Here is a 25,066-nt window from a genome sequence, read left to right as displayed (position 1 = left end):
AATTAACCCTTAAGTTTAATCACAGAAAATCACTTTTTAAGGAAAGATATTTTGTACTGCAGAGTATAAAACTAATACGATAACCTGTCCTATTATATAGGTCTTTTTTCTTTTAAGAATATATATTACGGCCGGGCGCGGTGGCTCACACCTGTAATCCCAACACTTTGGGAGGCTGAGGCGGGTGGATCACGAGGTCAAGAGATCGAGACCATCCTGGTCAACATGGTGAAACCCCGTCTCTACTAAAAATACAAAAATTAGCTGGGCGTGGTGGCGCGTGTCTGTAATCCCAGCTACTCAGGAGGCTGAGGCAGGAGAATTGCCTGAACCCAGGAGGCGGAGGTTGCGGTGAGCCGAGATCGTGCCATTGCACTCCAGCCTGGGTAACAAGAGTGAAACTCCGTCTCAAAAAAAAAAAAAAAAAAATAGAAAAGAATATATATTACGATTATTTTATATTTTATTCTAAATTTTTCTCTTGTCTAATGCACCTTTACCCTATGATGAATCTTTTACTATGTCCTTATGTCACCTTAGGACTGTGAATCATATATATCGATGTAGTCGTAGGTTTTTCTGTGCCATGCTTCCTTCTCCCAATATGTTTTCCTCCCCTCCCGTCCCCTCCCTTCAGGCATAATTTACACAACACATCTTTTCCTTTCTATATATGTCGTGCCTTTAGACTGGGACCAGTAAAACAATGGAGAATGTTTACAGTGAGTGTGTGTGTGTGTGTGTGTGTGTGTGTGTGTGTGTGTAAGCGTATTTATATATACATGTGTACATGTTCTTGTGTCAGTAAATAGGCGCTAGTTTAACAACCGTTCTTGAGGGAGAATGTTCCTTCTGAGGCTCGATATGCTTTTAAAATTCTACATTCCAATCTTTAAATCAGATTTTTAAAATGAGAGTTGAATATGAAAAAGTACATGTGGAGAATATTCTGGGTTGAATGTACAGGATAATATCTTTATGAGACAACAATTCTATGAAGTTATTCTAGTGACAAGCTATTAGAGGCTTGTTCTCATGACAACAGATGTTGAAGTTGTTTAATAAAACTGTAGATTTATAGTTAAAACTCTCATTTCATCAGTCATATAGAAATACACACCTTTCATCTCGAACCAGTCTGAATTAAAAATGTGTTTCCTCTGAACATCTAAAAATCTTTTCCCTTACCATGTCAAGTCAAGCATTGGCCGTTAGTTTCATGTCACTGAATTTTAGACTATAATGTATTTAATTCTCTAATATTTATCTCAAGACACTTAAGGTTTATCAATATGTTTAGTTTTTTATTGGATTGTCTCTTATTTTATATGCCATGAAGAATACCTTCTTTAGTTATTTTAAGTATATAAGAAAAATGAAGTTCCACAGAAGCTGAACTGATTCCTTACTGTGTATAACTTGCTTTAATATAGGTTCTCTTATTTTACTATTGTTTGTAACAAAGATACTCTGAGATAAATTGAAAATGATGATGATATTTATTAATCCTTTTTATGCTGGAACATGTTTCTATTATTTTTTTCATTTACTTTCAGCTGTTATTAGAGAAAAACTGAATTTTGTGAAAGTATGCTCAAAATGACAAATACTTAGAGCTAGGAGCCTTTTCTTTTTCTCATTATTCAGAGACATTAACTTCTTTGGACCATGTTATAGAGGGAATATTGTAGGAATATGTATCACTTTCACAAGAAAAACATCACACATTTGTGTTTATACTTTCGTGTAAACGTAATATAAAACTATGTCAATTTTTATCTTTTTAAACCTGAATTTTTCTCTTGAAAGAGTGGAGAATTGAAGATACTGTCAGGTGGTTTAAGGAAACAGTCTATGTAGTATTGAAGTTAGAAAAATGTATTAAAGAGAACAGTAATTCTCTCTTTTGCATTACGATTTTATATTATCTCTTATATGATGTTCAGTTTAAATGACAATCATTTCTGCATCTTATCCATGCTACTCATTGTGTATTTTTAGGCTTTTGTTTAGCAGTTATTTATTTAAAAAACTGCAGCATATGCAGTTTTCAACAGAGTCCAGGAGAGGGCTTTAAACTTGAAACATTTTTAAAGGAAAAAGATATTTGGTAGGATTCTTTTTTGAATATTGCCTTTCTCTCTTTACTTCATTCGCCTTTTTTCCGCCTACACTTTAAGTTTTAGTAGACCTAAAACCTTTGATGCCAGAGAACAAGTTTCTTTTTACCTTGAAACTTACAGTATACCCTAAGTAGTGGCTTTCAGATCTGCTGAGCAACTCAGCTCCTCAATGGGGAGGGAGTCTTTTTATTTTTTTTAACAAATACCTACACTTGGTCCCCATTCTAAACCAGTTGAAATTAGGATCTAGGGGTGGAGTCATTGGTATTAATGCATGATATTGATATTGATTGGTATTTCTATATTCTTCCCAAAGTGATTCTAACATATAATCATATATAGCCAGCATTGAGAACCCCATCATTAAATCTTAAATTATCTTAGATTAGTATGATTAATGCTAGCCTTCTCTTGGATAATAGTTAACAATAGGTTTATAGGCTTCTTGAGTTTATTGATAGGTTGATTTTTAAAAAAAATCAGTATAAGAGTATTTTTTCCTTGTTTATAGTATCTAGAGGACATGTGTTTTTTAAATGTTTGTTGAATTGAACCTAAGTAATAGCTGTACCAAGATACTTAAATAACTTAGGTGGTTATAATCATAATTAGAGGTAAAAAACATTTTTTCCTGATTTCCTACTTAAGATATGTTATAGTATAATGAGTAGCTTCCACATATTTCATACTCCTCCACTTTTGTTTAAAGTGGCCTGGATTTATAATTATAGTCAAAGAAAGGTGACTTAAAATGGATTATTTAAGATTGAAATGATTTGTTTGATCAAAGTGTATCAGATAAAAGGCACAATATGTGAAAGCTTTTTTTGACAAGAGGTTGAACACAGATACTTTTTTATACTAGTGAATTACTACTTTCTTCTTAATAGGACATTTCAAGCTGGTACCTTTATTTCTTTGATAAAGTAGGCTTTTCCTCAATTAAAAGTAAGTCAACAAAACAATTTCAGTGTATTGAGAAATTATGTTGACTTTAGTTTGCTCTTTATTACTCAAATAAACATATTCAATTTCCTAGTTATTTTGTTTCGTTCTTTGAGAGTGAATTTCATGAATCACTTATATATTGCAAATTGCAAAAAAAACTATTTAAAATAAATATTTTATTGTTGTAACTAGGAAGTACTCATATTCTGAAATAATTAGATAAGGGCTTACTCTCAGGCATTTCTTTTCCATTTATATATAAATAGATATTTCTGATTTATTTTATTACCTGCTCTCCTATATAATTGCTGGTATTTTTGTGTAACCATTTACATTGGAAATATATGACTGAGATGTTGACTTAAAATTCTGTGTTGAAGATTATACAGTAGATTTTTTTTTTTTTTTTTTGAGACAGGGTCTTGCTCTGTTGCCTAGGCTGGAGTACAGTGGCGCGATCTCAGCTCACTGCAACCTCTGCCTCCTGGGGGTTCAAGCAGTTCTCCTGTCTCGGCCTCCTGAGTAGCTGGGATTACAGGTGCCTACCACCATGCCAGGCTAATTTTTGTATTTTTAGTTGAGACGGGGTTTTGCCATGCTGACCAGGCTAGTCTTGAACTCCTGACCTTAAGTGATCCACCTGCCTCAGCCTCTGAAAGTGTTGGGATTACAGGCATGAGCCACTGCGCCCAGCCTATTGATTTTTGAAATAATAGAATATTTAAATTTTTACTATTTTGTTATCTTTTACTGCAGAAAGACTTGTAGATATAGAATACGTGGCAGTTAGGGGATGAAGGTGTCTAGAATGGTGGGGTTTTTATGATTCTTGGTATCAGTGAGTATACTACCTCTTGATATTTGTGACAAATTAAATTAAACTGCAAACTGGAGGTTCCCATCAATGCATCAGTCAGTCATACCTTAATAATCAGGGTTGTTCTGAGGCAGGATAATTTTTATACTTACAGATTAAGTATAACAGAATTCTTACATCTAGTACCCATTTGGCATTGTAAGTGTCAAGTTTTACCTTTTTTCATGCTCCCCGCTGCCAGTTTGGTGTCTCAATAATTTAATGGAATTAATCTAGTTGGTTAAATGCTCACATCTTACATCTTTTTTTTTTTTTTTTTTTAATTAACTGTCTTCCCGCTTTCCCAGGATACTTTTAAAGTCAGATATATATATATAAATTATGTGCTGTATTTGATTAATCTATTTTAGTTTTTTCTTTGAATTAATTTCAAGGAATGCTTCAAACTTCATTTTGTGATATTCTTTTTTAAATGTAACTTTCGTTTAAAAATGTTGTTTTCTACTTTTTATTTGTGAAGGAAAAACATGCAAATCTGACAGTCAACATAGGTCGCAAAACTAAGAAATTAACATTTCTTAGTTTTTTTCTAATGGAAAGGACATTAAAACATCATTTTGCTTAGCCTTTGTTTTAGTTATGTGCAATCTGAGACCACCTTAAGGTTGCATGACTCAGTAATGACAGTCGGGATTATTAATGCTCTATTTGACAACAAAAGAGAATTCTGGAGATTAATATAAAAAGACTTTTTTAAAAATGACTTTGTATTTTTTTCCAAATGATAACTTTGAACAGAATTTTAATTGGACATTTCATTGTATGTCTATTTTTAAAAGATGTAAGAATTTTTTTAAAACATTACTTTGAAAAATACTAGACTATTTAACTTGTTAGAAAAAAGCAAATTGTATCTTTCAGTAAATTTCTCTCTCATTTTTTTTTATTACTCCATGTAGTTCCCAGAAGTGTTGGGGAAAGTTTATAGAATAAGATAGCACATATTAGATATCAGTAGTTACAGAGCTTAGAATAAGGGGAAAATGAAGATTAGTGAGAATAAAACTAGAGTAACTTAAATACATAGAATAAATGCCATGAGGATTCTGGAACAGAAAAAGAACATCAGGCATAAACTAGAGGAATCTGGGTAATATATAGACTTTAGTTAATAATAATGTATCATTATTGGTTCACTGACTGTGACAAATGTGCCATATTTACGTAAGATGTTAATAACAGAGGGGCAACTGAGTTGAGGGAATATGGGAACTCTCTATACTATCTTTGCAACTTTCCTGTAAATCTAAAGCTATTCTAAGGTTAAACGTTTATTTGGCTAGGCATGATGGTTCACACTTGTAATCCCAGCAGTTTGGGAGGCCAAGGCTGGCATATCACTTGAGGTCAGGAGTTTGAGACCAGCCTGGGCAACATGGTGAAACTGCATCTCTACTAAAAATACAAAAGCTAGCTGGGTGTGGTGGCGCATGCCTATAATCGCAGCTACTCTGGAGGCTAAGGAATGAGAATTGCTTGAACCCGAGAAGTTGCAGTGAGCCGAGATCGTGCCATTGCCCTCCAGCCTGAGCGACAGAGTGAGACTCTGTCTCAGTATTTTTTTTTTAAAAAAGGTGTATTTAAATAAAATAGATACCATAAGATTTTGTGCAATTGACGAAATGTAAATTCAACTCTGAATTTTCAGAGGCTAGAAGAAGACATTTGATGCAAGGTGAATTTACACCACTTTCTCAGAAAAAGTAGCTTTTTTGAACATGAAATTTGAGAGGAAATTCCTCCTTGTACTGTCATGGAGAGTCTTTTTTTTCTGTGTTGAATACTATTTTCAACAACATTTTACGGAAAGCATGACAGTGAGTTTAAAATGACAGTGAGTTTAAAAGGCTGCTTCTTGTAATCCAAGGATGTAATGTAAAAATTTATTTATTTTTTTGAGATGGAGAATTGCTCTGTTGCCCAGGCTGGAGTGCAATGGCATAATATCGGCTTTCTGCAATCTCCACCTCCCGGGTTCCAGCAATTCTCCTGCTTCAGCTTCCCAAATAGCTGAGAGTACAGGCGTGTGCCAGCATGCCCAGCTAATTTTTGAATTTTTAGTAGAGATGGGGTTTCACCATGTTGGCCAGGCTGGTCTCAAACTCCTGACCTCAGGTTATTCCCCCACCTCAGCCTCCCAAAGTGCTGGGATTACAGGCATGAGCCACTGCGCCCGGCCATGTAAAAATTTATTACTGTGTACTACAATTTACTGCAATCCCTAAATAATCTGGTCCTAAATCATAAGCGCCCATGATCTCACCTTCAACATTTCCCCCACTGTTTCCTAGGCTCCAGTCACGTTACCTTTCTTTACCTAAATCAGGCCAAGTTTCCTTTTGCTGTCGAATGTAGCCACTTAGTCACTTTATATTATATCACTCTAGCTTATTTCTTTGCGTAGCATTTGTTACTTTCTGATATCTCATTTTAAAATTTGTCTTACTCTCTTTCTGAAGTGTAAGTTGTGTAAGTCTCTTGTAACTAGTGATTATGACTTTTTTTTAAAACTGTTTTATATCTAGTATCTGAAATAGGCACATGGTTTACATATTTACGGGACACGTCATTGAGTAGAAATAAAAGTGAATCCTTTTCCTCATTCCTTGAAGCCAAAGTACGGAAAAAGGAGTAAATTAAACTAGCTTGCTTCTCTGTGTGTGTGTGTGTGTTTTAAAATTTTTTCAGATTCTCTTGATCTATTATCTTTAGATACAGGATTTTGCCTGTTGGTTAGATGGCCAAACATATTGTTAGCAGCTGTTGTTTTACAATACTGGAGTTTTAATTTCATAACGTATAGTCTTAGATGACACATACAGTATTTTTTTTTAAACTAGTAGAGGAGCAGATGATACAAGATCATAATTTTAAAGGTTTTGTGTTATTGTGGCATCATGTTGTTTTGTTGCTGAGAAACTATATTTTATAAAGTATGGAGAGACTATGTATTTTTTCAACACTAAGTAGTTTCTTTTTGTTTTGTGTTTTACAGTTAGTATGCCTCCTTTCAAAGATACATGAAATAGGCATAGATTTGGAAGACAGTATGTGAGTAGTTAGAGGATTTTTTAGACTGTTTAAATTGAAATGGGCAGACCTGTTGATTGAGTTTTCCTTTTATATTTTGCTTCTGTTTTTATCTTATAATGCATTCATTTTGATGGAGAGTGTACATAGCTAATGTTACCCTAATTCATCTCTGACTCACTTGGCTTAATACAGCTATCTGACTTTCTGAAATTGGATGAATAAATAGAGTTAAGGACATAAGTAACTGGCCACCACACTACCCTCTGCTTTTCTGCTGTTTGTTCTTTAGTCTCCCCGTTCCCTCCCCAGTCTCATGAATAGGTTTTGTTAGAAGATTTTGGCTTAGGTTTTCTCTGCTGCTTCTGCTTGGTTAGCAGATGTGTTGCAATCTCCCTAAGCTCCTTAGAATTCAGTTCTTAGTAACACTGAAGATGAAAATGTGCTTGTAAATTATTCATTCTTACTATACGCTTCATTGGACAGGGTCTACTTCAAGCATCTTCTTCCATGTCACCCCTGTCCCCAGATCCTTGTTGTTATAACAGATGTGAGCTTGCTTTTTAGTTCTGGAGAATGGAAGACTGAATTGCATTCCTAAAATTCATGAAATGGTTTTTGCATTTATAGGATTACTGTCAAATATGTGCATTTATATAACATTACTTTTTCATATTATTTTAAATATTGTCCCCTCCCCCCAGTTTCTACTTTGTTATCTTCCGTATTTATTTATCTCTAAAAATATTTATATGACTTTTTGGACCTAGATATAAAATAACTTGGTGTTTATAATAGGCAGAGCTATATCTAATGTGCTACGTTTTCAGCTGGGCAATGTCAGGAGAGTAGCTTTTCCAAGTTCTACTATTTTGTTGGTGTTGCTTTGTCATGAAGGGGTCCTGGTAATTTATTGTCTCTGCTTGAAGTTGGTTAATACTGCATGAGAAGATTATACAGGGAACTAGTAGTGAGGTTAACCCCAAGAATGAAATGATAGATTTATCTGTAGGCACTGAGTCTTGTTGTGAGAGCCATAAAGAAATACAGATGGCTAAGAGTGGAGGTTAAGACAAGAGCCAAGCCAACAAAATAATTGCCATCTCTTTAAGAATTATGTGTTTTATTCTGCATTAAATCCCTTTAGAAAGGATGAAGAGACCTGATTGATACTCAAAGTTATGTAATGGAGTTATTTCTGAAGGTTGTACCTTATTAATAATTTGTTTAATGTTTACATTGGAAAATGATTTGCATATTCGTTTGTATTGTGGAAATGACAAGTAGATAACAAGAACTATTAACTTGAAAAATGGACTTGTGTATTCTATAAAGATACCACTATCCTCAGTCTAGTTTGCTAATAGACAAGGTGTACTTCTGAAGAACAAATGGCATTGCTATTTGATTTGCAGAAATTTCTGCTGTTTTTTCACAGAAAGAGAATTAGATCTAATTTAATGCTTCTTATTATGACATTAGATAATGATATAAATAGGTAGTAAATTATATTATAAAAACAAATACAGTTTTGAGTAACATACAGGTAGGAAGCTGGAAGCAGTGAAGAAATGTTATTAACACAGGTTTATAATCCTTTCTTTGTGACACTGTATTTAACGTATGTTTAGTGTTTAAGACATTTTATCACCTGTAAAAGTCACTAACATATAAAGTCACTGTTTCAGTTGTCACACAGCATCAGAAATGAATTTTTTATTATCATATTTGAGAGAAGTCATAAAGTAGAGGAAGGGATAATGATAATACATTAAATCATGGAACAAAAAAGATTTGGAAATTACAAATGTAGATTCTACACTGTAGAGGAAATGATACGGCAGATGAATCTGATGATTTCAGATAGAATTTCCTGACGTAGACATTAGGAAGTATTAGCTAGGTATGGTTGCACACGCCTGTAGTCCCAGCTACTCAGGAGACTGAGGCAGAAGAATCGCTTGAATCTGGGAGGCAGAGGTTGCAGTGAGCCGAGGTTACGCCACTACACTCCAGCCTAGGGGACAGAGTGAGACTCTGTCCCCACCCATCCCACCAAAAAAAAAAAAAAAAGCTGGAGCAATTGTTGAAAGTTTAAAGTTGGCAGTTTAAAGTAAGGGAAGTTCCTCTTTGAGTTCATTTTTTTAGGGAAGACCACCTTAGGTGTTTAGTTAAGAAACAATAAGAAAGCTAGAAAGAAGCATATGAAGTTGTGATCAGAGAGTGGTGATTTTCCAGTACTGGGTACCATTGAATAAAAGAAAAATTCCTGCCATCACAATGGAAGAGATGCTCTAAAAATCATTTAGAGTAGCAGTGACTTCACTTATCTGAGGCAGTATGAAGAAGCAAGAGTTGGTCAATAATTGCAAAGTAGATAATCTCTTGTATTAGTTTCCTTGGGTTGCTGTAATAATTAACCACAAACATGGTCGCTTAAAATAGCAGACATTTATTCTTCTCTCATAGTTTTGGAGGCCAAAAGTCTGAAATCAAGGTGTCTTCAGGGCTTCCTTCCTTCTGGAATTCTGGGGGAGAATCTGTTTTTTGTCTCTTCCAGCTTCTGGTGGTTGCTGGCTTTCTTGGCTTGTGGCCACTCCAGTCCATGCCTCTTTACCTTGTTCTTTGTCCTCTGGATATCTAAGGACATTTGTCATTGAATTTAAGGTCTGCCTGGATAATCCAGAATGATGTCTTCTCAAGATATATAATTAGATTACAAAGGCTTTTCCCCAATGAGATCACATCACAGATTCTAGGGATTTGACATAGATATCTTTTTTTGGTGGAGGAGAAGGGATGCTTTTGTGCCTGCCATATTCTTAAAAGAATTTATTTTTTGTTTTAGAGACAGGATCTTACTCTGTCATCCAGGCTGCAGTGCAGTAGCACAATCATAGCCCACGGCAGCCTCAAACTCCTGAGCTCAGGAGATTGTCCCGCCTCAATATCCCAAATAGCTAGGACTACAGGTACATGCCACTGTGCCTGGATAATTAATTTTTTTTTTTGTAGAGACAGAGTCTCTCTGTGTTGCCCAGGCTGATCTTGAACTCCTGGGCTCAAGCGATCCTCTCACTTTCACGTCCCAAAGTGCTGGGTTACAGGCATGAGCTACCATTCTCAGCCTACCATGTTCATGCATTTACATTAAAAAAAATACTTTTTAATGTTCTTCAAATTGTGAACTAGAGCTTGAGTTCCAAATGTGGCATTTGCTTTAAGTGTTTCTACCTGCTGTATTGTGAAAGGAGCAGTCAAATGGTGTCAAAGAAAAATTCAGGTATGATCCTGGAAAGTGAAAAACAGGCCAATAGATGTTAGTTAGACTTGAATGTATGAAATATCGTAAAGGATCATTTATCTGCCTCTAGTGAGAGTTACCTGCAAAATATTCCAAGTTATCCCTCAAATTTACCTTTATTTCTGATATCCTTCCTGGGAGAAACAAAGACCACAAATCTCTTTTTAGTACACAGGATCATTGTATTCCCCTCCCCCAATTTTTTCTGATTGTGAAGCTTTTTAAAGACATACAAAAGTAGTGAGGATGTATAAAGAACCCCACTTTTCAGTAATCTAGCTTTAACCATTATCAGTGGAAGGGCTAATCTTGTTTCATCCCCACTCCTGATTGTTGTACACACACACACACGCACGCACGCACACACACACGCACACCATATTTTATCCATTCATCTGTTGATTCCATATCTTGGCTATTGTGAATAGTGCTGTAATATGCATGTTGGTGCTGACATCCCTTTGATATGCTAATTTATTTTCTTTAGCTAAATAGCTGGTAGTGGGATTGGGGGATGGAGTGGTGGATCTGTTTTTAGTTGTTTGAGAAACCTCCATACCTTGGTCCTTCATAGTGGCTGTAGTAATTTACATTCCCACCAACAGTGAAGAAGAGTCCCCTTTTCTCTGCATCTTCAGCAGTATTTTTTTTTTTTTTGTCTTTTTGATAATAGTTATTCTAACTAGGGTAAGTTGATAGCTCATTTCCCTGATGGTTAGTGATGTTGGGCACTTTTACCATCTACCTGTTGGCCAATTGTATGTTTCTTTTGAGAAATGTCCATTCAAATTCGTTGCCCACTTTTTAGTGGGATTATTTGTTTTTTCATTATTAGTTGTTTTGAGTTCCTTATGTATTCTGGATACTAGTTGCTTGTCAGATGAATAGTTTGCAGATATTTTCTCCCACTCTGCAGGTGCTCTTTTCACTCTGCTGATTGTTTCCTTTGCTGTGCAGAAGACTTTTAGTTTAATACAGTCCCATGTGTGTGTTTGTTTTTTGCTTTCATTGCCTGTGCTTTTGAAGTCTTAGCTGTGAAATGTTTTCTCAGACCAATGTTCTGAAGCATATCCCTTTGTTGTCTTCTGGTAGTTTTATAGTTTCAGGTCTTATATTTAAGTCTTCTATCCATTTTGAGTTGATTTTTGTGTATGGTGAGAGAGGGGGATTTGGTTTCATTCTTCGGCGTATGGAGATCCAGTTTTCCCAGCACAATTTTTTGAAGAGGTTGTTCTTTCTCCAGTGTATGTTCTGGAGCCTTTGTTGAAAGTCAGTTTTCTGGAAATATGTGGGTTTATTTTTGTATCCTTTATTCTGTTACATTGGCCTGTGTATATGTGTTTATTCCAATATCTCGCTATTTTGGTTACTATAGCTTTGTAGTATACTTTGAAGTCAGGTAATGTGATGCCTTCAGCTTTGTTCTTTTTGCTTGGGATTTCTTTGGTTAGTCAGAATCTTTTGTGGTTCCATGCAAATTTTGGGATTCTTTTTTTCTATTTCTGTGAAGAATATAATTGCATTTTGATAGGGATTGTATTGAGTTTGTAGATTGCTTTGGGTAGTATGGTCATGACCCATGAGCATGGGATATCTTTCTGTTTGTGCTTTTTCGACTTTGTTTCATTGGTGTTTTGTAGTTCTCATTGTAGGAGCCTTTTGCTCCTTGGTTAAATTTATTCCTTGGTAGGTTTGTTTTTTTGTTTTTTGTTTTTTTTTTTTTTTGATAGCTGTAGTAAATGAGATTGATTTTTATCAGTTAGTTCATTATTGGTTTATAGAAACACTACTGACTTTTTGTAAGCTAATTTTGTACCCTACAACTTTATGGAATTTATCAGTTCTAAGAGGTTTTTTTGGTGGAGTCTTTAGGTATTTCTGTATCTAAGATCATGTCATCTATAAAGCAGAACAACTTGACTTTCTTGTTTCCAATCTGGATTTCTTTTTATTTCTTTCTCTTGCCTGATTGCTGTGGCCAGGAATTTCAGTACTATGTTGAATATAAGAGTGGTGGAAGTGGGTAGTTCTTGTAAGGAAGGCTTTCACCTTTCCCCCTTCAGTATGATGTTAGCTGTGGGTTTGTCATATATGGCCGTTTTATGTTGAGGTATGCTTTTTCTATGTCTAGTTTGTTGAGAGTTTTTATTATGAAGGGACATTGAATTTTATCAGATACATTTTGTGTGTTTCTATTGAGATGATCCTGTGGTTTTTGTTTTCTCTTCTGTTGATGTGATATTTCACATTTATTGATTTGTGTGTGTTGAGCCATCCTTGCATCCCTGGGATAAATTTTTCTTGACCATAGTGTTTTATCTTTTTGATGTATTGATGGATTTTGTTTGTTAATATTTTGTTGAGGATTTTTGCTTCTGTGTAATTAGCTTATAGTTTTTTTGTTGTGTCTTTGTTTGATCTGTTATTATGATAATACTGGCCTTGTAGAATGAGTTAGGACGAGTTTTCTCCTCTCCAGTTTTTTAGAATAACTTAAGAATTGTTGTTAGTTCTGTACAAGTTTGGTAGGATTCAGCAGTAAAGCCATCCAATCCTAGAATTTCTTTGGTTGGGAGACATTTTATTACGGATGCAGTCTTACTATTTGTTATTGGTCTGTTCAGGTTTTCTGTTTCTTCCTGATTCAATCTTGATAGGTTGTCCAGGAACTTACTCATTTCCTCCAGGTTTTAAAATTTGTTAGCATTAATTTGTTCATAATAGTCTGTAATACGTTTGTATTTGCGTGGCATCAGTTGTAATATCTCCTTTTTCCTTTCTGATTTTATATGAGTCTTCTTTTTTTCTTGGTTAGTTTGTATCATTAAATAATTTGAAGTCTCTCTACTTTTCTGATATAGGTGTTTATTGCTATAAACTTTCTTCTTAGCACTGCTTTTACAGTGTCCTGTAAGTTTGGGTATGTTGTGGTTCCATTTTCATTTGTTTTAAGACATTAAAAACATTTTTTAAAATTTCTGCATTGATCCAGAATTGAGGAGCATGTTGGTCATTGAGGAGCATGTTGTTGAATTTTCATATATTTGTATAGATTCCAAAGTTTCTCTTGTTAATGATTTCTAGTTTTATTCCATTGTGGTCTGAGAAGTTACTTGACATGATTTTGATTTAAAAAAAATTTTTACACTTGTTTTGTGGCCTGTCATATGGTCTGTCCTAGAGAATGTTCCATGTGCTGATGAGAAGAATGTTTATTCTGTGCCTGTTGGGTAAAATGTTCTATAAATGTCTGTTTGGTCCATCTAGTTTAAGTGCAGTTAAAGTGTTTATTTGTTGATTTTCTGTTAAGATGATTGGTCCAGTGGTGAGAGTGGGTTGTTGAAGTCCCCAACTACTGTTGTATTGGAATCTCTTTCTTTAGATCTAACATTTGTTTTAAATATCTGCGTGCTCTGGTGTTGGGTACATATATATTTAGAACTGTTATATCTTCTTGCTGAATTGATTTTTTCAAATAATTTTTTAATGGCCTTCTTTGTCTCATTTTACAGTGTTTGACTTAAAGTTTGTTTTATCTGATAGCATTTCTTGCTCACTTTTGGTTTCCTTTTGCACGAGATATCTTTTTCCTTTCCTTTCAGTCTGTATATGTCTTTAAAGGTAAAGTGGGTTTCTGGTAGACAGCATCATGCTTAAAAAATCCGTTCAGCTAGTATATGTCTTTTAAGTGGGGAATTTAATTCATTTACATTTAAGGTTATTATTGATAGGTGAAGACTTATTCCTGTAATTTTGTTCATTGTTTTCTGTTAATTTTATACATCCTTTGCTTTTTTCTTCTGTTCTTAACTGTATATCATGTGGTTTGGTGGTTTTCTGTAGTGACAACATTTGTCTCGATTTTCTTTCTTATTTTTGTTTATCTGCTCTACCAGTGAAGTTTATACTTTAGTGTGTTTTCATGATGGTAGATATTATTCTTGAGCTTTCAGATGTAGACTTCCCTTAAGTATTTCCTGTAGGACTGGCTTAGTGCTGATAAATAAATGCCTCAGCTTTTTCATATCTGGAAAAGAAATTTATTTCTGCTTTATCTTTTAAGGATGGCTTTGCTGGGCATAGTATTTTTAGCTGGCAGTTTTTTTTTTTCTTCTAGAACTTTGAATATATTATCTCATTGTCTTCTGACCTGTAAGTTTTCTAGTGAGAAATCTGCTGTTAGTCTGATGGTGATTACTTTATATGTGACTTGACAATTTTCTCTTGATGTTTTTAGAATTTTCTCTTTGTCTTTGACTTTTGACAGTTTGACTATAATATGCTTGTGGGAGGAACTTTGTGGGTTGAATCTGTTTGGGAATTATTGAGCTTCCAGATCTAGATAATCAAATCTCTTGCAAGACTTGGAGAGATTTTAGTTCTTATTTTGTTAAATAGGTTTTCTATATCTTTGCCTGTCATTTCACCTTCTAGGATTCCTAGAATTAGAATATTTGTCTGCTTTATGGGGCCCCATATGTCATGTAGGCTTACTTTAGCTTCTTTGATTTTTTATTATTATTTTTTGGACTGACCGGGTTATTTAAAAAGATCTGTCTTTAAATTCAGAAATTCTTTCTTTTTCTTGATCTAGTCTATTTTTGAAGCTTTCAATTGTGTTTTTTATTTCATTCATTGACTTCTTCAGTTCTAGAATTTATTTGATTTTTAAAAATGATATCTCTGTTGACTTTCTCATTCAGATCATTAATTTTTTTGCTGATTTCTTTATATTGTTTATCTGTGTTCTCTGGTGTCTCATTGAATTTTTAAAATATTACTTAGAATTATTTTTCAGGCATTTTATAAATTTTATAAATTTCTCCCTTTTGGATTTTTTTTTTTTTAAAACTAGAGAGCTTGTGTTTCTTTGGAGGTATCATATTTTCTTGCTTTTTTGTGTTTCTTGCATCCTTATGCTGCCATCTGTACCTCTGATTTAACAGTCACTTCTTCCAGTTTTATAGATTGACTTTCTTAGGGAAAGACTTTCCTATAGGCCTAACTATAGTGTTGCTTGGGTAGGTTGCTTTAGTTTTGATTCTGGGTAGGAAGGTAATGTAGTTTCTGAATTATTTCTTTAGCATTAATCAGTGTCAGTAGAGTCTGTGAGTTTCTCATTGGCTTAGATGGTATTTTTTAGTGAAGGCTATTTGAGGCTCTGCTAGAGATGAAAACACTAGACCAGCTAGACCTTGGGCACCAGTGGTTGTGGCACTGGCCAAGGTGGGCTAGGTGGACATGTCCCCAAGCCACTGGATGGCATGTACGGATGCCAGCAGTAGTGATCAGGGTGGGTTGATTCCCAGGTCACTAGTTGGCACACTCAGACTCAAGCGTGATGGTGGTGGGTGGAATGAGATTGTCTTCAGTTCCTGGACAACATGTGTGTGTGTTAGTGGTAGGCAGAGCACACCTATCTGCAGACCTCTGGATAATGCATGCAGGTGCCAGCATCAGTTGGGGTGGGTCATCCCCAGTTTCCAGACTTCCAGATGATGTGCATAGGTGAGGGCTGTGGGAAGCAGGGCAGACCTCTTCTTGGGCCCCTGATTGTGCACATAATGCACCAATGGTAGATAGGGCAGATTAATCCTCATCCTGATGACAGGTGCAACTACTGGCAGCAGTGGTAGCGTAGACAAGGGCAGCACTCCTCTCATGCCCCCAGATCTTTTACATGGCCCCTAATTGTTTTATGTGTATTTTAAGATTTATTAGTTTGAATAGGGACCCAAATAAGATTCATCATACAATATATTGTGATTGATAGTATGTCTCTTAATTTTTCATTGGTCTATAATGGCACCATTCAATACAGAAGCCACGAGCCACATGTAGCTATTTACATTGATTAAAACCAAAATGAAATTATGTGGTCCTTAGTTGTCCTACACATATTTTGAGTACTCAGTAGCGTTATGAGGTTAGGGGCTACCATACTGGATGTTACAGATTATTTCTTTCATTACAGAAAGTTTTATTTGTCAGGACTAATTTATAGGTTTCCCCTCCAACTCTTTTTTTTTCTTGAATTTTGGGGTTTTTAAAAATAATGTTATTGTTTTTATTTTATTTTAATTTATTTATTTTTTGCCTCTTATAAAATAGTCATTAAAGCAACAAAGATCAAAAGAAGCAAAGAAGGACATTATATAATGATAAAAGGATCAATGCAACAAGAAGAAGAGCTAAGGATCCTAAACATATACGCACCCAATACAGGAATACCCAGACATACAAGACTAAAGAGACTTAGACTCCCACACAATAATAGTGGGAGACTTCAACATTAATATTTGACAGATTAATGAAACAGAAAATTAACAACGATATCCAGGACTTGAACTCAGATCTGGAACAAGTAAACTTAATTAACATTTATAGAACTCTCCACTTTAAATACACAAAATATACACTCTTATTAGTACCACATCATATCAACTTAGAAGTTTAAACGAAATATTGGTTGGCTCCTCGTTTGTTATTCTCTTCCCTCATTTTCTTTCATGTCTCCATTATTAAGGACAATTATAGGCATACCCATATTTAGACTGCATTCTAGCCTGGGCAATAAAGCAATACCCCCATCCTCTCTCCCTCTTCCTCTTTCTCTTTCTTCCTCTTCTTTATTCTTTTTCTTATTATTTTTTCTTTCTCTCTGGGGGAAAAAAACAAAACAAAACAAAACAAAAAAACCTTTTCCTTCAAGACCAAAGTCAGAGTCTATATATTCTTATGAAGACAATATAGATTAAATATATATATATATATTGTTTTTATTATTTGATGGAAGAACCTGGCTTATTCAGGTTTTTTGTTTTTGTTTCCTAGAGTCTGGATTTTGCTGATGGTACGTCTGTGGTGTATTTTAGCATGGTTTCTGTTCTCTTTATTTACTACAAATTTGTAGTTAAATCTAGAGGCTTGTTTCAATTCTGACTATATATAATGTGTATATGTATTTTTCTCAAGAACACTTTATAGGTGCTGGAGTGTATTTCTATCAGAAGATATATATATGTGTGTGTGTGTGTGTGTGTGTGTCTCCTTTGTATATAAACATATATATATAAAACTATAAGATTGTTTATCTGTTTTGTTTCTACTGATGATCATTGCCTAACCCTAGATCTATTAATTCATTAGGGTTTACAAAATGGTGATACCCTAATGCTCCTGTGTTTATTAGCTAGAATTATTCTATAAAGGGAAACTTCCTTTTGTCAATTATTTGGTTATTCCTTACATACTGATTGTATAGGACAGGTAGCATAAATGCTTAATTATTTGCCTTTGTTTACCTTTTTCAAAATAATGTTGATTCTGTAACATTTTACAGAGATGACCAGTGAAACATTTTAAGTGTCTTACTCAATTTGTCTATTTCAATATATTTGGTATATTTTGGTGCAGTGCAATTTTATCCCTATTAATGGTTAAATTCTCGTCTTTGGCCAGTGGGAGCCTATTCAGTTGGTTTTCTCATTTCTTTTGATAGAATTTTAGTATCCTATTATAGCTTCTTTTATATCCGATATGACAGAATTTTCCAGGTTTGTCATATATGCTTCCAGTCTGGGATCTCCAGTCAGCCATTTTCCCAGGGACTCTTGGGGTTTTTTTTTAGTAATCATGGAGTCTTACTTCCTTTTAGAATTTACATATTGGACACTGGTTTGAAAGTATCCTTGCTGCTGAGTTACTCACTGTTGAATGCTTTCTGTCTCATGGAGCAGAAATGCATCCATATACATACTCTTATAAATGTATATAGATATTTAAGGATAAAACTCTTTATTCTTTAAAGCTTAAATCCTTAGCACACTTTGGATTTGACAAAATGTGTCTACTGTAGCTGAAAAGGTAAACTGTGATGATTTTTAGTGTTGAATAATACTTTTAGGCATGGCAACCACAAGCATAACTTTTTTGGAATAGGGTGTTGGGGGTGGGGATCTACCTGTATTGATAAAAATTTCATTTTCTTGTTGAAGGTTGAAAGGAGACAGAGTGTAAATTTGTGTTTCCTGATGAGAAATTGACCAGCTAAGTGAAACTGGGAAAGGAAATTGAATTTATATTGGTGTATTATCACATGCAGTTAATTTTGCAAATACCCTGATACACGTGAATTTTATTTGAGTTGATATGTACGTATTCTAAAACAGATATGTACGTATTCTAAAACAGGTGTTGGAAATGTAGTATGATTAAAAATATTTCAAATTTTCTTTTGTTCCACAGTTGCTGTGCAGTTCCAAAATATGTTCTTTTAGGTTCTTCACAAAGAAATCTTTTGGCCATTACAATAAGAAAATGAAATAGTTAATTTTAAAGGATACATCAGAATAAGATAATTTACATTGTAAGATTATTGTTTTCACATTCCTGTTTTTTCTATATGGGGTCCTTTAGCATGTTAGTAAAACAATATGTTGTCTTTCTGTAAGACTGTAATTTCCACTTAAGGAAAAATATGATATAGTTTACTGTTGACATGGCAAAAAAAATTAGGTCAGTAAATGTTCAGCAAAGAAGAATTTTTTTTTTTTTTTTTTTTTTGAAACAGAGTCTCACTCTGTCACCAGGCTAGAGTGCAGTGGCACAATCTTGCCTCACTGCAACCTCCATCTTCCAGGCTCAAGCAGTTCTCCAGCTTCAGCCTCCCAAGTAGTTGGAATTACAGGGGTGTGTCATCATGTCTAGCTAATTTTTGTATTTTTAGTAGAGATGGGTTTCACCATGTTGGCCAGGCTGGTCTCAAACTCCTGACCTCAGGTAATCTACCTTTCTTGGCTTTCCTAAGTGCTGGGATTACTGGTGTGAGCCACCACGCCCAGCCAAGATGAATTTTTAACAATACAAAAATAACACAATATATTAGTTAGTAGTAGTAAGAGAACGACTAACGGAGAAAAGGGGATTTGAATTGGGTCTTGAAGCGTGGTTAACTTTTAGATAGCTTTAGGAGAGGGCCTTCTAAGCACAGAGAAACAACAAGACTAAACTGAGAGTGGATGTACATAAGACATTCAGGGAAGATTTAGTAGAGTACTTAAAATGAAGCATGAAGGGTTATTACTGGAGAATAGTTAGCTGTAAGGATAAAGCCAGCTTCCCAAGGGGCTTAAATAATTTAAAAATTGGACTTTATTTGGTAGACTAGTGTATTCTAACATTTGAAGTTACTATTTTAATGCAGACTGGATTTAGAGACGTTCATGGGTTACTTGTTCTGGTTTAGAAGTATCCATAAATGTATAGGCTTGTTGCTGTCTTAAATTGCAGTTCAATTAAGTCTAAGGAATGCAGGCTTCAGGTATGGTACCACTGAGTCTCCAGCTCTGCTTTTTAAAATATTCTCATGGCTGTGTCATTATCCATGTTGGAGGCCACCAGGTATATGCCAGCAACAATTAGAGCCATATGTGCCCTTCCTCAGGAGTATTGGAAAAAATAGATGCATGATTTTTAATTAGGTACATGACCCAGAATATGCATAGAAATATTATCTTTTTTATTTGAAAATTCATATAACACCAAACCATTTTAATTGCATTTAGTACATTCACTGTTATATAACCTCTGCATCTATGAAGACACAGAAGCATTCCCCACCCCCCTGCCCCGAGTCAGAGTCTTGCTTTGTCACCCAGGCTGGAGTGCAGTGGTGCAATCTTGGTGCCCTGCAACCTCTGCCTCCTGGGTTCAAGCAATTCCCCTGCCTCAGCCTCCTGAATAGCTGGGATTACAGGCGTCAGCCACCATGCCCGGCTATTTTTTGTTGTTGTGTTTTTTTCAGTAGAGACAGGGTTTCACGCTGTTGGCCAGGCTGGTCTTGAACTCTTGCTTGACCTTGTGATCTGGCCGCCTCAGCCTCCCAAAGTGTTGGAATTATAGGTGTGAGCCACTGTGCCCGACCCCACAGAAGAATTCTGAAATTGAATTTATTTAACCTGAAATTAAGATTTCCTGTAAAGTAATTTTTTGGCATATGTTTTTGCTACCTAATTTTTCAGTCTGTATCAGTTGTAGAAATATATATTTAAAAAAAATGCTTATTTGTATTAAGAGTTAAGATTTCTAATTTCAGAGAATCAACAAAAATAACTGTCAGAATTTTTATCTTGATAGTAGTTGGAAGAATAATTACATGGTGAAAAAACCAGGATAGAATTTTTTGATCACTTTTAAAAAAACTTTTAAGTTCAGGCTTAGATGTGCAGATTTGTTACATAGATAAATATACATCATGGGGATTTGTTGTATAGATTATTTCATCAAGCAGGCATTAAGCCTAGTACCCGTTAGTTATTTTTCCTGATCCTCTCCATCCTCCTACCCGCTACCCTCCAATAGGCCCCAGTGTGTGTTGTTCCCCTCCATGTGTCCATGTGTTTTCATAATTTAACCTCACCTGTAAGTAAGAACATAAATAGAATGAAGTGCAGTAGTTTAATTTTAATAGTGGAATTGTCTTTCAAGTTAGACTTGTCCCTGGTGTCCTTTGGACTTGAGAGATTCTACCTTTTTAAGTACCTGCATTACCTACGTAACAGTATCTGAATAAGGCTGTGGAATATAGGCAGACCTAATTCTTCTCTGTTTCTATTTATAGGTTGTGTGTTGTGAACCAAGAAGGATTGTGCTTCCTTATTTTAGTTTCTTTTTCTTCTTCTTACCGTCCCTCTCCAGAACACCTACAGAATGTTTATTGAAAACACCTTAGTAGAAGTGTTGTTTATTGCAAACATAAATCCTAATCATTTGTGCAAAATATTTTAGAAATATTTTAACTTTTGTTTCTTTGGTGGGAGAACTTTCAGGGTCGAGATTATGGTTGTGGAGATCTTTAATATCCATTACTAATTTTTCTCATGGTTTCCTTTTGTCTTTTTGGGAGTGGTGGTATTGGTACTAAAGCAGTGATGTGAGAATGACAGCAGTAGTATTTCTTTTTTTTTTTTTTTTGAGTAGAGACAGGGTTTCACCGCGTTGGCCAGGATGGTCTTGATCCCTTGACCTCGTGATCCACCCGCCTTGGCCTCCCAAAGTGCTGGGATTACAGGCGTGAGCCACCACGCCCGGCCAGCAGTAGTATTTCTAATTAGCATTTCTCGTTGAGGTCTTTTAGAACACTTAGTGAGAAATTTAAATAAAACAATTAAGTCAAATGAATTTAGAAAAGCTGAATAGACTATTTAGGTATTATATTCAGCCAATATGAAAAAATTGGAAAAACAGATGCATGATTTTTAATTAGCTGCATGATTCTGTGTTTAGATTAATAAGAAAAAGGAAGTTTAATTGAACATCTATTACAAATAGGAGTTTTTGGAATTATCAGGTGGGTATAATCAGTAGCCAGTGGTTTTTGCCTACTGTTTTTGTGGATAGTAGCATCTGACTCTCATGTCTTCTGTGATTTACAAGACTGCATCTAAAGAAATATGTTCAATTTCCTGTTTTTGTCTTGTTTAATAAACAGTAATTCCTTACTATGTGTGTTTAAGGTGATGAGAATTATGGAGAGAGATAATGGCGATGGTTGCGTAACATTATGAATGTACTTAATGCCATTGAATTGTACTCTTACTGTTGGTTAAAATTGTAGATTTAATGTTATATATATTTTACCACGATAAATAAAAGGAAGAAAACATTTTATTAGTAAATATACATTTCTGGAATGATTTAGTTCGGAAGTTTTTTAGATTTTATTGGAGATTTTTCTGGAGATTTTATTGCAAGGTGATTTTTTTTTAACCTATATTCTTGGCACAACTGACTCCTATTTTTAGCCCTAAATATTCAAAAGAACAGGAAAACGTGACTCTGCATATGACTTTCCTTAAATATTTTTATGAATGTTTTATTTGAAATACCATGCAACTAAAAATTACAAACTCTTTCATAAAGATAACGTTTAATTTTGTTATAAAAATTAAATATTGTTTTTTAACAAGAATTGTCCCCAAATGAAATGTCTAATTTGCAGTTTTAAAAGATAATTTTTGAATCTTTATCTTCACATAGCTGTAGTCTTAATCAGCATGTAATTTTTTTTTTTTTTTTTGAGGCAGGGTCTTGCCCTGTCACCCAGGCTGGAGTACAATGGTGTGATCTTAGCTCACTGCAACCTCCATGTCTCAGGCTCAAGCAGTTCTCTTGCCTCAGTCTCCTGAGTAGCAGGGATTACAGGTGCGTGCACCAAACCCAGCTGATTTTTGTATTTTTAGTAGAGTTGGGGTTTCACCATGTTGGCCAGGCCGGTCTCAAACTCCTGACCTCAGGTGAGGCACCTGCCTCGGCATCCCAAAGTGCTGGGATTACAGCCATAAGCATGTAAAATTTTAAAGAAAAGCAGATGTTTTATCTCCTGGTTAGTGTGTTTTTTAAAACAGCTTTTTTGAATTATAATTGATATTTAATAAATGTAGATATTTAAAGTGTACAATTTGATAAGTTATGACATTTGTATACACTAGTGAAACCATAACCACACTCAGGATAGCGAACATATCGTCATCGCCAAGAGTTTTCTCATACCTTTTTATAATCTCTCCTTCCCACCCCATCTCACTTTGTTCCTTCTCAGTCGAACACCATCGGCTTTCCTTCACTTTCCTTCACTTTTTCCTCACAGTTTACATTTTCTAAAGTTTTAAATGTATTTATACAGTATGTACTCTTGTTTGTTTGGCTTCTTTCAGTCAACCTAATTATTTTGAGATTTCAAAGTGACAGCGCAATTTTACGTTCCCATTTGGAATGTGTGAATGTTCCATTTTTTCCCATGTCTTCACCAACACTTGATATTGTCATTTGATTTAATTTTAGTCATTAGAATAGGAGTGTCGTGTTGTCCCATTATGCTTATAATTTATGTTTGCCAAATGACTAGTGATATTGAGACTTTCCCTATTGTTTATTTGCTGTTGGTTTATCTTCTTTAGGAATATATTCAAATCTTCTGCTTATTTAAAAAATTGGGTTGTTTGTTTTCCCATTCTTGAGTTTTGAGAGTTCTTTTTATGTTTTAAATACGAGGTCTTAATCAGATGTAGATTTTGCAAAGATTTTTGAGAATTAGAATTTTTAAATTTTGATGTAGTCCAATTTATGAGTTACTTTCTGGATGATGCTTTTGGTCAAATCTTAGAATTCTTTGCCTAATTCAAGGTCAGAAAGATTTTATCCTCTGTTGGCATCTAAAAGCTTTAGTTTTACGTCTTACATTTAGGTCTGTGTCCATTTTTAGTTTAATTTTTTGTATATGGTGTGAGACATGGAACAAAGTTCATTTTTTATATACACATATCAGTTGCTCTAATACCATTTGTTGAAAAGACTATCCTGTCTCTACTTTATTGCTTTTGTAATACATTCCAAGACCTCTAGTGGATGCCTAAAACTGTGGATAGTAACAAATTATATATATACAATATACAGTTTACAAATTATATATATACAATATACAATATTTTTTCTATACATTTATACATACATATGATAAAATTTAATTTATAAATTAGTCACAACTAGAGACTAACAATAATAAAGGTACCAGTTATAATAGTATGTCAGCATCATTACTCTTGCCCTTTGTGGCCATTGAGTAAAATAAGGGTTACTTGAACACAAGCACTGAATTACTGTGACAACTTGATAACTGAGATGGCTAGTAAGTGACTAAGGGGTGGTAGTGTTGTTCCCTAGACGAAGGGATGGCTCTTATCTCAGGCAAGATGGAGCAGGACCATATGAGATTTCATTGTGCTATTCAGAATGACACACAATTTAAAACTTACGAATTGTTTATTTCTGGAGTTTTCTGTCTAATATTTTCAGACAGCTGTTGACAATGGTCACTGAAACTATGGAAAGTGAAACCACGGTTTGAGGGGCTATTTTAGTTGTCAGAAAATCAGGCTGGGCATGGTGGCTTACGCCTGTAATCCCAACACTTTGAGAGGCTGAGGGGGGTGGGTGGATCACCTGAGGTCAGGAGTTCAAGACCAGCCTGACCAATATGGTGAAACCTTGTCTCTACTAAAAATACAAAAATTAGCTGGGCATGGTGGTGTGCAGCTGTAGTCCCAGCTACCCAGCTACTCGGAAGGCTGAGACAGGAAAATAGCTTGAACCTGGGAGGCAGAGGTTGCAGTGAGCCAAGATTGTGCCACTCCACTCCTGCCTGGGAGACAGAACAAGACTCTGTATCAAAAATAATAAATAAATAAAATAAAATAAATCAGTTGTTCACTTATATGTGAGTCTATTTCTTGATTACTGTAGCTTTAATAATAGTCTTGAAATCAGTTAGCATTGTTCTTATTCCAGCTTTGTTCTTTTCTTTCTTTTTTTTTTTTTTCCAAAGTATTGTCTATTCTAGGTCCTTTACATTTTCTTACGTATTTTAGAATACTCTGTCCATTTCCATTTTTTTAAAAAAAAAACCTGGTAAGATTTTTATTGGAACTGTATTGAATCTTTAGATAAATTTGGGGAAAACTGACATCATAATATTTAATCTTAAAACCTGAAAGTAAAATATGTATTTCCTTTTCATCTTCTTTAATTTATCTCAGCAGTGTTTTATAGTATATGGACTTTCCGTATCTTTAATCAGATTTTTTTATAAGTATTCAGTATTTTTTGATGCTCTTGCAAATGATAGTCTTTCCATTTCAATTTCCAATTGTTCATTGCTAGTACACGGAAGTATAAGTGATTTTTATATATTGATCTTATATCATGCAACTTTGCTAAACTCACTTT

The 25,066-nt window shown here is 34.7% G+C and overlaps 1 protein-coding gene and 1 long non-coding RNA gene across 3 annotated transcripts in view; both read left to right on the top strand.

Annotated features, from left to right (window-relative positions):
* XPR1 (xenotropic and polytropic retrovirus receptor 1) overlaps positions 1-25,066 on the top strand; it is a 229,403-nt gene that overhangs the window by 43,401 nt on the left and 160,936 nt on the right. The gene's annotated exons all lie outside the window — the stretch shown is intronic.
* The window catches only part of LOC141582133 (uncharacterized), a 73,167-nt gene continuing 48,102 nt past the window's right edge, over positions 2-25,066 (top strand). The window contains exon 1 of the long non-coding RNA XR_012514974.1: positions 2-25,066. This exon is cut by the window's right edge and continues 25,234 nt beyond it. This is a non-coding gene — a long non-coding RNA (uncharacterized LOC141582133).

Source organism: Saimiri boliviensis, chromosome 19 (assembly GCF_048565385.1).
Source record: "Saimiri boliviensis isolate mSaiBol1 chromosome 19, mSaiBol1.pri, whole genome shotgun sequence".
NCBI classification, from domain to species: domain Eukaryota; kingdom Metazoa; phylum Chordata; class Mammalia; order Primates; family Cebidae; genus Saimiri; species Saimiri boliviensis.
Note: the sequence above shows the minus strand (reverse complement) of the source record. Positions and strands in the feature narration are given on the sequence as shown.